This window comes from Cucumis sativus, chromosome 5, assembly GCF_000004075.3.
Source record: "Cucumis sativus cultivar 9930 chromosome 5, Cucumber_9930_V3, whole genome shotgun sequence".
NCBI lineage: Eukaryota > Viridiplantae > Streptophyta > Magnoliopsida > Cucurbitales > Cucurbitaceae > Cucumis > Cucumis sativus.
Window position 1 is genome coordinate 15631612 of NC_026659.2, and position 13032 is coordinate 15644643.

Genomic DNA, 13032 nt, shown 5'->3' on the forward strand with positions numbered 1-13032 from the left:
TGTATGTGCAAGTCTCCTTTGTACTTTTTGAAAGATGTCAACATTTGATGCTTAATAAATATATTAAGTGCATGATCTGTAAAATCAACCACAAAATATCGCTACAAAAGAAAGAACATAAAAATTAGGTTTCTATACATGTATGTTTAATTTAGATCTAAAGTAGTTAATAAACTTACTTGTAAAGAACCCTTAACAACTTCGATATACTCTAGTGGAACATCAACCCACTTAAGGTAGTGGACTGAAAATGTGTCTCTCACGTAAAAACTGATGGTGTTGCTGAACCGAACGACGTATGGAGAGATTGGCTTCTCCGCTCCTGGTGCGATAGAGATTGGAATCCTTCCATTTTTTTTTTTTTGATGTATCACTTTCCAAAACAAGAAGTTGGAGAGTTACGTCGAGAGTAAAAAAGAAAAAACCAACATAATAATAAGAAAAAAGTAAAAAAAAAACATAATCTCCCGACACACATAGGCATCGAGAGTTACTCACATGTTTCGACATTTTGTACTTTGCATTCAGAGACGAGTTCCCGACTCGACATCGAGAATTTCTTACTCCTGACGTCAGGATGAAGCACATCAGGAGTTATCTTTTCCCGGCGTGCTTCCTTCTGGCATTGGGAGTAAGTAATTCTTGATGCTGCTTCGTGTGCGCATCGAAAATTTGTCTCCTAACTTGTCTCTTAAAGGTCCTATATGCATCAATAGATCATTTTCCGACGCATTTGGGTATATGCTGATGCCTTTATGCGTCGGGAGACCCACTATTTCTTGTAGTGTGTATTGTTGCCTAACTTCACTAATGGTCAGTGGAATGTGAGGTGTTGAATTTTGGTGAACTAATTACATGTAATTTTATTGTAAATTTTCATTTTAAAAAAATATACTTCACTAAAATATTAAATCAAAAGCTTTATGTAATTTTGGTGACTTCTCCTCTAATTTCTCTCTCTCCCTCTCTCTCATATCATTCACCCATCGGATCCCACAACTCAATTCTTAGTCTAAAGAATAACAGATCAATTCTAGTGGTGGTTTGGTTCGAGATTGTGAGAAAATTACAAGTGAACGATAGCTATAAAGGTATAATTTCTAAAACCATAATTTTGTCTAGATTAGATTTATGCATGTTAAGTTATAGAATTAGATGCAATTAGAGTAATTTGATTTGAATTTTGTTGGGCATGTCTATTGTTTTCTATTAGCCCTAGACCTCCAATTGAGTTTGTTTTGTCGCGAAACTGACTTTGTGGCCTAGAATTACCTGAATTAAACTCAATACGTACAAAATGAAGGAATAGACATATAAAAATACAAGAACGACCCTGAGTTAAGCATAATATATAAGATAGCATATTTTCAACGCTATCATCATGACTTTTGAGGTAGGAGACGATTCAAATCCTTCAATCGGTAATTGTTCAACTTAAAAATTAACTTTGAATTTTAAAATATTACCAAAACTTAAAAGAGATAAAGAGAATATCTGAAAAGATCCCAAATGCAACTAAATTCTAGTTATGGAATATCATTAAATTTTAGGACGATTATTAAATATTAGTTATATAATTGACTAATTTTCTAAATCATATTAAAATAAGATATACCAAAATATTTTAAAATATTTACAAAATGTATATAGCAAAATTTTAGATCTATCGTTGATAATTTTTTTTTTTAATATCTATTAGTGATATTAAGTAATTGACACTCTATTTGTGATAGATTTTGAAATTTTGTTATATTTTGTAAATGTTTTTAACAATAATTACATCAATAGTTTTTTGATATACCTGTCAACATCTTTATTAAATTGAAATTTATATACATGTCCATGGACAATTGAAACTTTGATCATGAATAAGGCAGAGACTTGGTCATAACAAAGATGGAGCAGTCAAGAGAGGAGATTTCTTCAAAGGGTTTAGGCATATTCCTTGATTTAACACTGAGTGATTGATCTTGGAAAGACTCATTAAAGAGGGTGGTTGAGAGGTTGGTTAAAGGTCCTTTCCGGTATTTAAGTTTTGTGCGTTTGTTTTTAATATATTCTTTTAATACAAGTTAAGAGATAAAAGGCATATTATTTATCTCTAGGTTCCTCTCTCCATTTTTTTTGAATGAAAACTTAAAGAAAAATTCACCAAAGAAAAAGAAAAAGAAAAGAGGGTTGTTTGAGTCAAACGTAATGTCTAATCATGATTGTCTCCCCAACTTTGTAAAAGAACAACCCCACTTTGATAAGTTCTAATCAAATGATGAAGATGATTAATAAAGCTTATGAAAGCAATGAGTAAAGCTAAGTATTCTAGAAGGTTCTCTCGAACTTAGAAGGTTTTCGAAGTATCTACCATATAACATAATTAAATATGTAAATTAGATTTTTCTAGACTTGGAGTATGTAAATAAATATGTAAATTAGACTTTTCTAGAACTACGTTGAAGTATGCAAATAAATATGTAAATTAGATTTCTCGAACATATTGAAGTATGTAAATAAATATGTAAATTAGATTTCTCGAACTATGTTGAAGTATGTAAATAAATATGTCAAAAAAAAATTAGAAACATCCCAGGTTTTCAAGGAGTTTTGTGGAGAATCCATTTAATTAAGAATAAACTAATAAATATCTAGATACTCACAGCCAAGAATAATTTAGAGAGATCTTTTTGTTTGGGGTAGAAGGATCTCTCATATGTATAAATAACAAGTGTGACACTATTTGTGAGCCAAACAAAGAAAGAAAAGAAAATGAGTTAAAAGAGAAATTTTAAGTGAAAAGCGATGGAGTGTCTACAAATTGTAAAAGAGTATTCTTTTCAAAGTGACATCTATGTTCTTTCTTGATAGAAGTTTCTTTCTTCAAAAGAGATCATCACAATAAAAATTCGGGGTTATCCCAACGTAGAAACAAGTGTCAGTATAAAGGATGTCGTAAGAGACAGGTTTTGCCGACACCATTGCAACGACATCGGCAAGAGGAAAAACAACGATGCAATACAATTACAACGTCGTTGAAGGTTATTAGTTAAAAATAATATTATAACTTCTAATGATGTCATGCAAGTCCGCGTCGACATTTCCACCCTAACAACGACGTCGTTGTCGATGACGTTGGTGATGCTTAAGTTATTATTAAAATGGATGATTTATCGTGACGTCTATGATGACGTTGTTGACCACATCGGGAAAGGTTGGACCTTTTAGTCACTTTGAAGAATGATGTTTTGATTGATTTAACAGGAAAATGGTGATACAGATCAAATTTACGTTGGCATTAGGTGACTTCTAACGGCGACATAATTGGTTGTGTGGTTAGAAGCACGTTCTCGCGATGTTTTCGTCGTGCGTCACGAGAACCCTACTTTTATTTGTGTTCATTTGAACACAAAAAGGCAAAGAGAAAAAACAAAGTAGGAAGGGAAGATGAAAGACGAAAGAGAGAGAGAGATTAAGCCACCGCCGATCGTTGCCGCCTGTCGCCGTCGTCGCCCATCGCCGTCGCCGCTGCCCACTGACCTCGTACCAGTAAAAAATGTTATTTTGTATGTTGGAGATTCTATGTATATTGTATGTATATAGTATGTTTAAGGTTTAGGTCTTGTGTATTATTGTATGTATATATATATTTTAGATTGTATGTATGTTTAGGGTTTAGAGATTGTGAATGAATGTATGTATATTGTATGCATAGGGTTTAGCGTTTAGGGTTTATATGTTTATGGTATATATATATGTATATGTATATGTGTATTATGTATGTGTAAATTGAAAATTGTAAATGTATATGTTTATATTTGTAAGTTGTATGTTTATATTGGAAGGTTGTATGTATGTGTATATTGGAAGGTTGTATGTATGTGTATTGAAATTGAAATTGTTATCGTATATATGTTTATTGGTAGATTGTTTAAATTAAAATTGTATATATATTGTATTTATGCTATAAATTGTATATCGTAAGTATTTTTATTACAATTAAATTGTAAATTGAAATTGTTATTTGTGTGTATGTTTGTTATTAAATATGTTGTATGAATAAGTTAAAGTAAATTAAAATTAAAATTGTTATTGCATGCATGTTTATGGTAGATTGTTGAATTGGTAAAATTGATGAATTTGATGAAATTACACGTATATGTAATGTGTGTATTAATATTACGTGTTATTTGAATTTTAGATTGTATGTGTAATGTATGTGAAAATTGTAGAGTTTGTATGTGTAAATTCTCGTGGTATGTGTAAATTCTTGTGGTATGTGTATAAATTTGAAGAAAATAAGTGTTCGATTGTTCTTGTTAAAATCTATGGATGAAGAGCTCTCGATGTATGTATAGATTCTTGTTGTTGTATTTATATTGTATATATAGATTATAGATTGTATATATGTTCTTTCAGAATTACAATTTGCATACAATCTGCTATTGAAGTAGCGAAGAAAGAAAAAGAAGAGTATGAGAGAAATAAAAAGAAGAGTATGAGGAGAAAGAAAAAGAAGAGTATGAAGAGACCATATAAGAGCTTAGGTGCAAGAATTTCCTTTGATTGCGTTTGAGGACCTCAAATCCAAGAGTAGAGACATACGCAAAATGTGCAAAGAGGAAAGTTAAACATTATTACGTGCCACGTTGAAAGAAATATGAGGTTGCTTCAAAGAGAAGCGACCCTCGCTCTCGTGATTCCAGAAAATTGATTGGAAAAAGAGGACCAAAAAATGACAAGATCGAGAATCGAACAGATAAATAGAAAGTTCCTCACTTGCTTTGGTGGTCTTATATGCAAATGAAGATTTTTCTATGGTTTACCTATTCGGTTCTCGATTCATTTTCTTGTCCTCTTTTTCTAATTCATTTTTTGGAACCACCAGAGCGAGGGTTGCTTCTCTTTGATGCAACTCGTAATAATGTTCAACTTTTCTCTTTTCACATTTTGCTCATGTACATACTCTTGGATTCGAGGTCATCAAACGCAGTCGAAGAAAATTCTTGCATCTAAGCTCTTTATAGTCTTCTCATACTCTTCCTTTTCTTTCTTTGCCTTCAATAGTTTTGCCGACGTCATTGACAAACACCATTGTATTGTCGACGTGTTGACCTTGTCGACAAATCATGCGTTGGCTAAAGTTCTACTTTGACATCATCTCATTCTTGCATTGTCATTACCTCTTACGACGCGTCATTTACAGCACTCGTGTCGACATGCTTTTCTGTGTCGACGAAGGCTGCATCGACGCACAATGGATTTTTGGTGATGCATTTATGCATCGACAAAGCTCAAAATTCTTGTAGTGCATCTCTTTATTTGTACCAATTTCTTCAACAACTGGTATCAGAGCCAAGGTAGCTCAAGTTGTTATGGTGGAGCATTTGAAGATTTACATACAGTTTGGGACTGTGGAGTTTGTTGTCTAGGACACAGTTTCTTATTAGAATTCATATTCACTATATAATGGTCGAAGACCTTCAAGTTGTTGGAGGGATTAAGAAGCAACACTAAAAATTAAGTACAAAACATAGTCTACGTGCATGAATTCATATCTCCAAGGTCAGGACTTGTGGGATGTTGTAGGAGGCAATGAAGTCAACCCACCTAATGATGTAACTGCTTTAAAAAAAATGGAATATCAAGGCAAGTACGTCATGTTTGCAATTAAAACTGTATTGAAGATGAAATGTTGGAGCACATCAATATTGTGGAGATGTCAAAGAAAGCATGGTACACACTCACATAATTTTCCTTTGAAAAAAGTGAGGATCAAGAGAACAACTCTTGTCAATAGTGGTGGATCTATAAAATTTATTGACAAGGGGCTTTATAGTTTAGTCAAAATAATTTATAAGTGAGTGATTCTAAAAATTAATAATTTTAACGACTTTCATACATCACAATTGTCCTCTACGTGATTTCATATTTTTAAATCGATACATAATAACTCCATTATCTATCTTATCAAATAAATCTCTCAATATATGTTACACGACAATCATTCATCAGTTGGTCTCCCATTCGATTGCGCAACTGAGTCTTTATAATGCTCATAGCAGAAAAATGTGCTCTCCACGATAGTCGTTGTAATTGGTAATATCAATGTTAAGGTAAGTAAATGATAGACTAATGGGTAGACTTTATCTTTAGTTATTATAACCATTTTTTTTTAGAAAGATCACCAATACTTGTTAACTCAACAAATATGCTATCTGAACACACATCAATGATGTAATTTTGAAGTTGATCTTCAAGAATAACAAGCTTTGTAGTTGAAAAATCTCTAGGATAAAATTGTGCAAAGAAAAGAAGTTTGTGTCTGTCAAAAGTAGTAAATGAGTTGCTCGGATTGAGACATGTCACACAAAAAAGCAACTCGATACCTTTTTCAGTGATATTTAACTCTTGAAGTTGTATGTCAATAACTGCATAAAAAATTTCAACATGATAATGATGTATATTTGTGATTTTTTGAGATTTTCGTCTTTGCTTTCCTCGAACCAAAAATGCATAATCCATTTTAAACATTAGAATTCCATGCTTATTACAAAAAAACTTGAAACTTCATCCAGCAATGATCGTCATCCTAATTCTCTCAATGGGCTGTAATCTTACTTTACAAATCTTGACCAAATTCATTGCATTCACAATATCCTGGTCTTTTCTTTGTAGTGCTTGAGACAAATCATTTGTGATTTCCAAGATAACTTTCATAAGATGCACATGAAAAACGAACTCAAATGATTGGACTGAATTCATTAGAACTTCTACTTCATATTTTTGTTCAGAATTTGATCCATCATCTATGTGTAACACCCCAAATCCTAAGGTATTTAAAAAAAAAAATTAGAATTTGCCTAGTTATTGGAAGTTTTCTTTTATTTAATGTTGGGTGTTATGTTATTGCATTTTGATTGAAGATTGAATTTTTTTTTTGAAAGAAAGGAAGTTAAGGGGGAAAAGGAATTTGAAATGTAATAATAATAATAATATATTATTATTATTATATTTATAATTATTGTTTATTAAAACAAATAAAAGAAAAAAGAAAATTTTCTTTTTTCTCTTCCTCTTCACCGCGTCCTCCAACCGCCGCCACCCTCCCCCTTCCTCTCTTCTTTTCTTTTCTTTTCTCTTCCGTTCGACGCCAACATATAGCCGCCACCAGTTTTCTTTTTCCGTTCGACGAAGCCGGCAGTCGTGTACGGTCCAGATCTGCGTCGCCGTGCTGTCCAAGTCCTTGTCGCCGCTCGAGCTTCGCCCTTGCGGTTCGCCGAAGCCAACATTCTGCCGGTGTCTAATCTTTTCTCTTCGTTCCGTCGCCGCTGCATCATTCGTCCGTCTGGGTTGCACAGCCGAGCCGCGACTCCTTCGTGCACATAGTCCTACAGCCGAGCCGTTCGCTCCCCACAAAAACCACTCGTGAGACGTGCGCCGTTTGTCCAAGCCGGCTTGTACTCCACGTTGTTGCACTATCTTCGTTTAGGTTCGACAGTTACTGCCTTTATTTTTCGGTGCGAAGTCGACATTGTCTTATTGATAACAAATTAAGTATGGGTATTGATTTTTCAAAGTTGTTCAAACGTTACGGTTGAGAATATTTGGCTAAATTGATAAATCATTTTTGAAGGTGTTGAAGGTAGCATTGGGTCACTTGAATTCACAACCAATTTGTGAATTTTGGAGTTCGGCTTGCCAATACTTGGTAAGCTAGAATCTACTTTGAGGAGAAATTTAGTGGAAGTGTGCCATGAAAGTAATTGAGTTTCATATTTTATGTTTAGGTGTACCGTGAAGTGTGTACCGAGACTAGTAGTGGGTCTCTTACTAAGTATGTTTATGTTTAATTTTTGGTAACAAAGGTGACAAACCGGCGAAACAAAGGTGACAAACCGGCGAGAGGCAGGAAGAAAGTGTGATTGTCATAGGGAACATCTTTATTTTGCTTCCACTCTATGTTTTTTATGTGTAAAACATTATGTTGGAACTTAGTTCACAAACTATTACTTTGGTAACAGTACTTTTAAAGTTTTAGTTGTTTAAAACCGGACCTGTTTAAAGTTGTTTTTCTTTGATTATATGTTTTTCAAATGTCTTATATTCATTTTGTATCCATCGAGATCTTTTGTCAAAAAGTTAATGACCTCGACTTAGATAGAAAAGTTGGTCGTTACACTATGATTGTCTCAAGTAGTTCACAAATTGATGAGAACATTGAAATACATCTCACCAAAGTGTTGTGTGATCCTAACCATGTATCTTCTCGTCGTTTATTCATTGTTTCCTTATTTAATCCTCTTCCACTTGACATTTAGCTATTATTCAAAGCTTCAAAAGTGTTGCCACTATGTTTCTTTCTTAACATCTCTCAATGTTTTGGTGATGCACCAATAACATCACCACATTTACAACTAAAATAAAAAGATCATCGATCTCTACATGACTTTTTGCAATAGCTACAAAAGCTAATTGAAGCTGGTGAGAGAAACGATGAATGTAAAATACACATGCATATTGCTTGCTCCATCATAACCTTGTCCTCACAAACTCGCTATGCTTAATCCATGTATAGAAAAGAATCCATCAATAGCTTCTTTAAGTTATAAAGAATTTGTATTGGTAACATGTATAATACTGACAAATCGTTCAATCACACACCCTTTGTCTACATATCTCAACACAATTGACATTTGCTCCTTTGAAGATATATCCTTCTACTCATAAATCAAAATTGAAAACAACTTATCACCAATATCTCGTATGATTGCATTGACAATTTCTAGTACAATATAATTAACAATATCTTTTTGGATGTGTATTTTACTTCAATATCTTTATTATGGTTGCATAACCATTATAGGAGTTCAAGAGATTTACCTTGATTTTTTTAATCTTCAGTTTCATCGTGCCCACAAAATGGAAGACTTTGTTGTAAAAAAAGTCGAGCACAATCAATTGTTGCACCTAATTGAATCAGATAGTAATGTACTTAACTAGTTACTGTGGGATTAGTGTGTTGTCATGTTATTTTAAATATGTTTCTGTCATGTTACTGTTATAATTAGAAGCCGATGTAATTAGTTGACTTTTGGGTTTTAGTATAGAAAACCTTAGTTTGTTATTTTGTGGTTTTAAATAAAAGAATTCCAGAAGAAGATTTTTATTTTTAGTTTTCATGTTTTCTGTCCAAGAACACAGACACACACCAAACACCTCAAATTAATATCAGAGCTTCACTGATGAAGGGTGTTGTGACCGGCGAGAACACCTCCAGCAAGGGAAAGAAGGTAGTGCCTAATGAAGACGAGATCCCATCCCCAAGCACTTCAGTTGCCTGATTGATGACCATTAAAGGAAGCATGTTAGAACTCATCAACCGAGTGAGAAATCTTGAAACCAACATGGAATGTCTTGCTCATCGGTTGGAAGTAGCGTTGACGACACTTCCCTAGAATCAGAAAATCAACAACGACAATCACCAAGAACTCTAGTGCATTATCGACCGAAATTTCAGTTAGTCAGGCCGCAAAAACAATCAGAGTTCATCAGAAACGTCCGACGAAGGTGGAAACCACATCAAAGACTGTCAACTACAAAAACCCAATATGGGGGTCTTCAAGATTTGGAGGCTTCTAAAGAGGAAGAAGATAATTTCCGACCATGCCAAAGAAAAAGAAGAGATAGATGGGGACAGAGACAATTTAGATTTCAAAATCCACTTTTCAGAAGGGGCCGAAATGGAGGAGAAGACTATCTTGAAGACCATGTGCAACTTGCCCGATACAGAGAAATAAGAAGAAGAGAAAATTTTCAGTAAGATTTCAAGATGATGGTTGATTTACCAAATTTCAATGGCAAATTGGATGTAGAAGCATTTCTTGACTAGGTTAAAAATGTGAATAGTTTCTTTGAGACAACCGAAGACAGGAAAGTCAAGATGGTCGCACTGAAGCTCAAATCGGATGCATCAGCTTTGTAACGACCCAACTTTTCAAATTGAGTCGAAATCATTATTTTAAATAAAAACATTTTGGTTGACATGAAATACGACAAAATTTATTTGAAACAATATTATCAAAGAAATAATATACGGACCCTATTTCAATCAAAACTAAATTTCAATTTTATAATTTGGAAAGTAGTTAACAGAAAAATAATTGTTCTAAATATGAAACTCATCTTAATCCTCAAAACTGAAAAAAAGTAAAAATAAATAAATTAAAAGACGTTAAGCGGAAGTATAAAAAAAGTGTTCCCATATGGCAATCACGAGCCCTTCTTGTCCCTCATCGGTCTACCTCTTGTATTACCTTTGCCTGAAAAAATTAAATATAAAGGAGTAAGTATAAAATATACCTAGCAGGAGACCCACTATTGATCCCGTTAGTGGTAAAAACTATTAACTTCCTATTGGGAGGTACCCTGCATCACAACAGTCTCGTGTCCCTGAAGGATGCACATAATCAGTCTAGTGTCCCTGAAGAATGCACATATCAGTCTAGTGCTCCAAAGGATGCACATATCAGTCTAGTGCTCTCGAAGGATGCACATACAAGTGGTGATTCCATAGGACACATGCAAGGTACACTATCCCCTAAGTGAAGCTAACAATTTTCCCTCAGTCTATTCTAACAATTTAAACAGTCAACCCAAAATACAGTCCAACCTATCTCATCATATAATCATTTAAGTCCAACATATATATAGTCAATTTACCCATACTAATACATAATCAATCATTATTATAACGATTCATCAAACAATCAACATATATATAGGCGTCACCCACCTTAATTCAGACAATTCAGTCAACAGTACACTATCCATACATTAATATAACAATCAACCTTCCTCAATTCAGTCAGTTCAACATTCTCAATTCAGTCAATACTTTGCCACTTTTATATAGGGATCAGTAGTAGAAAATCTCTTACCTTAACGTTATTTAAGCTTCTTGATCGAACTAAAATGTAACGAAACAAACCTAAGCACCAAGATAAGAAACTCAACATTTTCTCCAAAAATAACATCCACTTAATTCAAGCCAATGTGAAATTCACAACTTACCTAAGTCAAATGAAGAATAAACTTCCAATGAAGCTTGCTGTGAAACTCAAAGGTTCAAGCACAACTTATCCAAAATTACCTTGAAGACACGTGACAACCCAAACAATTAATCCAACAATAACACTTTAACTAGTTATGAAACAACTACAAAACCCATAACTTCAATCTTACCAAGAAATCTTCGATGGTTCACAGCAAAATAGAGGCAGTGGTGTACGAACCTAAACGAAAAAGAGCGTGCAAAATAGACAGATCTGACGGCTAACTTGGAGGTGTGCGTCGGCTTGCAACTCGATGGCTGGTGTTCGGCGATTGGCGTTCGTAGATGGCAGACGAAAACAGATCAGTTGGTAACGCTCCATAGTTCACGAAATAGAGACACCGCGGCGCGGGTGTAGTCAGCTCGGTGTCGAACAAAACAGTGGAAGAAGATGAGACAGCAGACGATACAGAACAAGATAGAGACGACCATGGTTGTCGGAGATGGCGAATGGAAAAAGAAGCGAAAAAAAGTAGAAGGCGACGACATCTGTAACTCACGAAGAAGAAGGAAGGAGATGAAAGTGAGGCAAGCGAACCGATGGGTTTTTTTTAAAAATTTAAAATAAATAAATAATAATAACAACAACAATATATTGGATTTTTTTTAAAAATAATGTCTTTTGTAAAAGTATTTACAAAAATATGGTAGTTGAGAAAGTATTTTAAAAAATAGGTGACTGAAGTCGTGTACGGGGTACACGACTTTCACAAATCAATTTGGTGTCGTGGACCGGGCTTACGATAATAATAATAATAATAATAATAATAATAATAATAATAATAATAATAATAATAATAATAATAATAATAATAATAATAATAATAATAATAATAATAATAATAATAATAATAATAATAATAATAATAATAATAATAATAATAATAATAATAATAATAATAATAATAATAATAATAATAATAATAAATAATAATAATAATAATAATAATAATAATAATAATAATAATAATAATAATAATAATAATAATAATAATAATAATAATAATAATAATAATAATAATAATAATAATAATAATAATAATAATAATAATAATAATAATAATAATAATAATAATAATAATAATAATAATAATAATATAATAAATAATAATAATAATAATAATAATAATAATAATAATAATATATAATAATAATAATAATAATAATAATAATAATATAATAATAATAATAATAATAATAATAATAATAATAATAATAATAATAATAATAATAATAATAATAATAATAATAATAATAATAATAATAATAATAAATAATAATAATAATAATAATAATAATAATAATAATAATAATAATAATAATAATAATAATAATAATAATAATAATAATAATAATAATAATAATAATAATAATAATAATAATAATAATAATAATAATAATAATAATAATAATAATAATAATAATAATAATAATAATAATAATAATAATAATAATAATAATAATAATAATAATAATAATAATAATAATAATAATAATAATAATAATAATAATAATAATAATTAATAATAATAAATAATAATAATAATAATAATAATAATAATAATAATAATAATAATAATAATAATAATAATAATAATAATAATAATAATAATAATAATAATAATAATAATAATAATAATAATAATAATAATAATAATAATAATAATAATAATAATAATAATAATAATAATAATAATAATAATAATAAATAATAATAATAATAATAATAATAATAATAATAATATAATAATAATAATAATAATAATAATAATAATAATAATAATAATAATAATAATAATAATAATAATAATAATAATAATAATAATAATAATAATAATAAATAATAATAATAATAATAATAATAATAATAATAATAATAATAATAATATATAATAATAATAATAATAATAATAATAATAATAATAATAATA

The 13032-nt window shown here is 30.9% G+C and overlaps 1 long non-coding RNA gene across 1 annotated transcript; it reads left to right on the plus strand.

Moving 5' to 3' along the window:
- The first annotated feature begins 7056 nt into the window (after positions 1–7056).
- On the plus strand, positions 7057–8039 carry LOC116404007. The gene is made up of 2 exons (XR_004216946.1): positions 7057–7480; positions 7625–8039. It is a non-coding gene; the product is annotated as an uncharacterized LOC116404007 (long non-coding RNA).
- The last annotated feature ends 4993 nt before the right edge of the window (positions 8040–13032 follow it).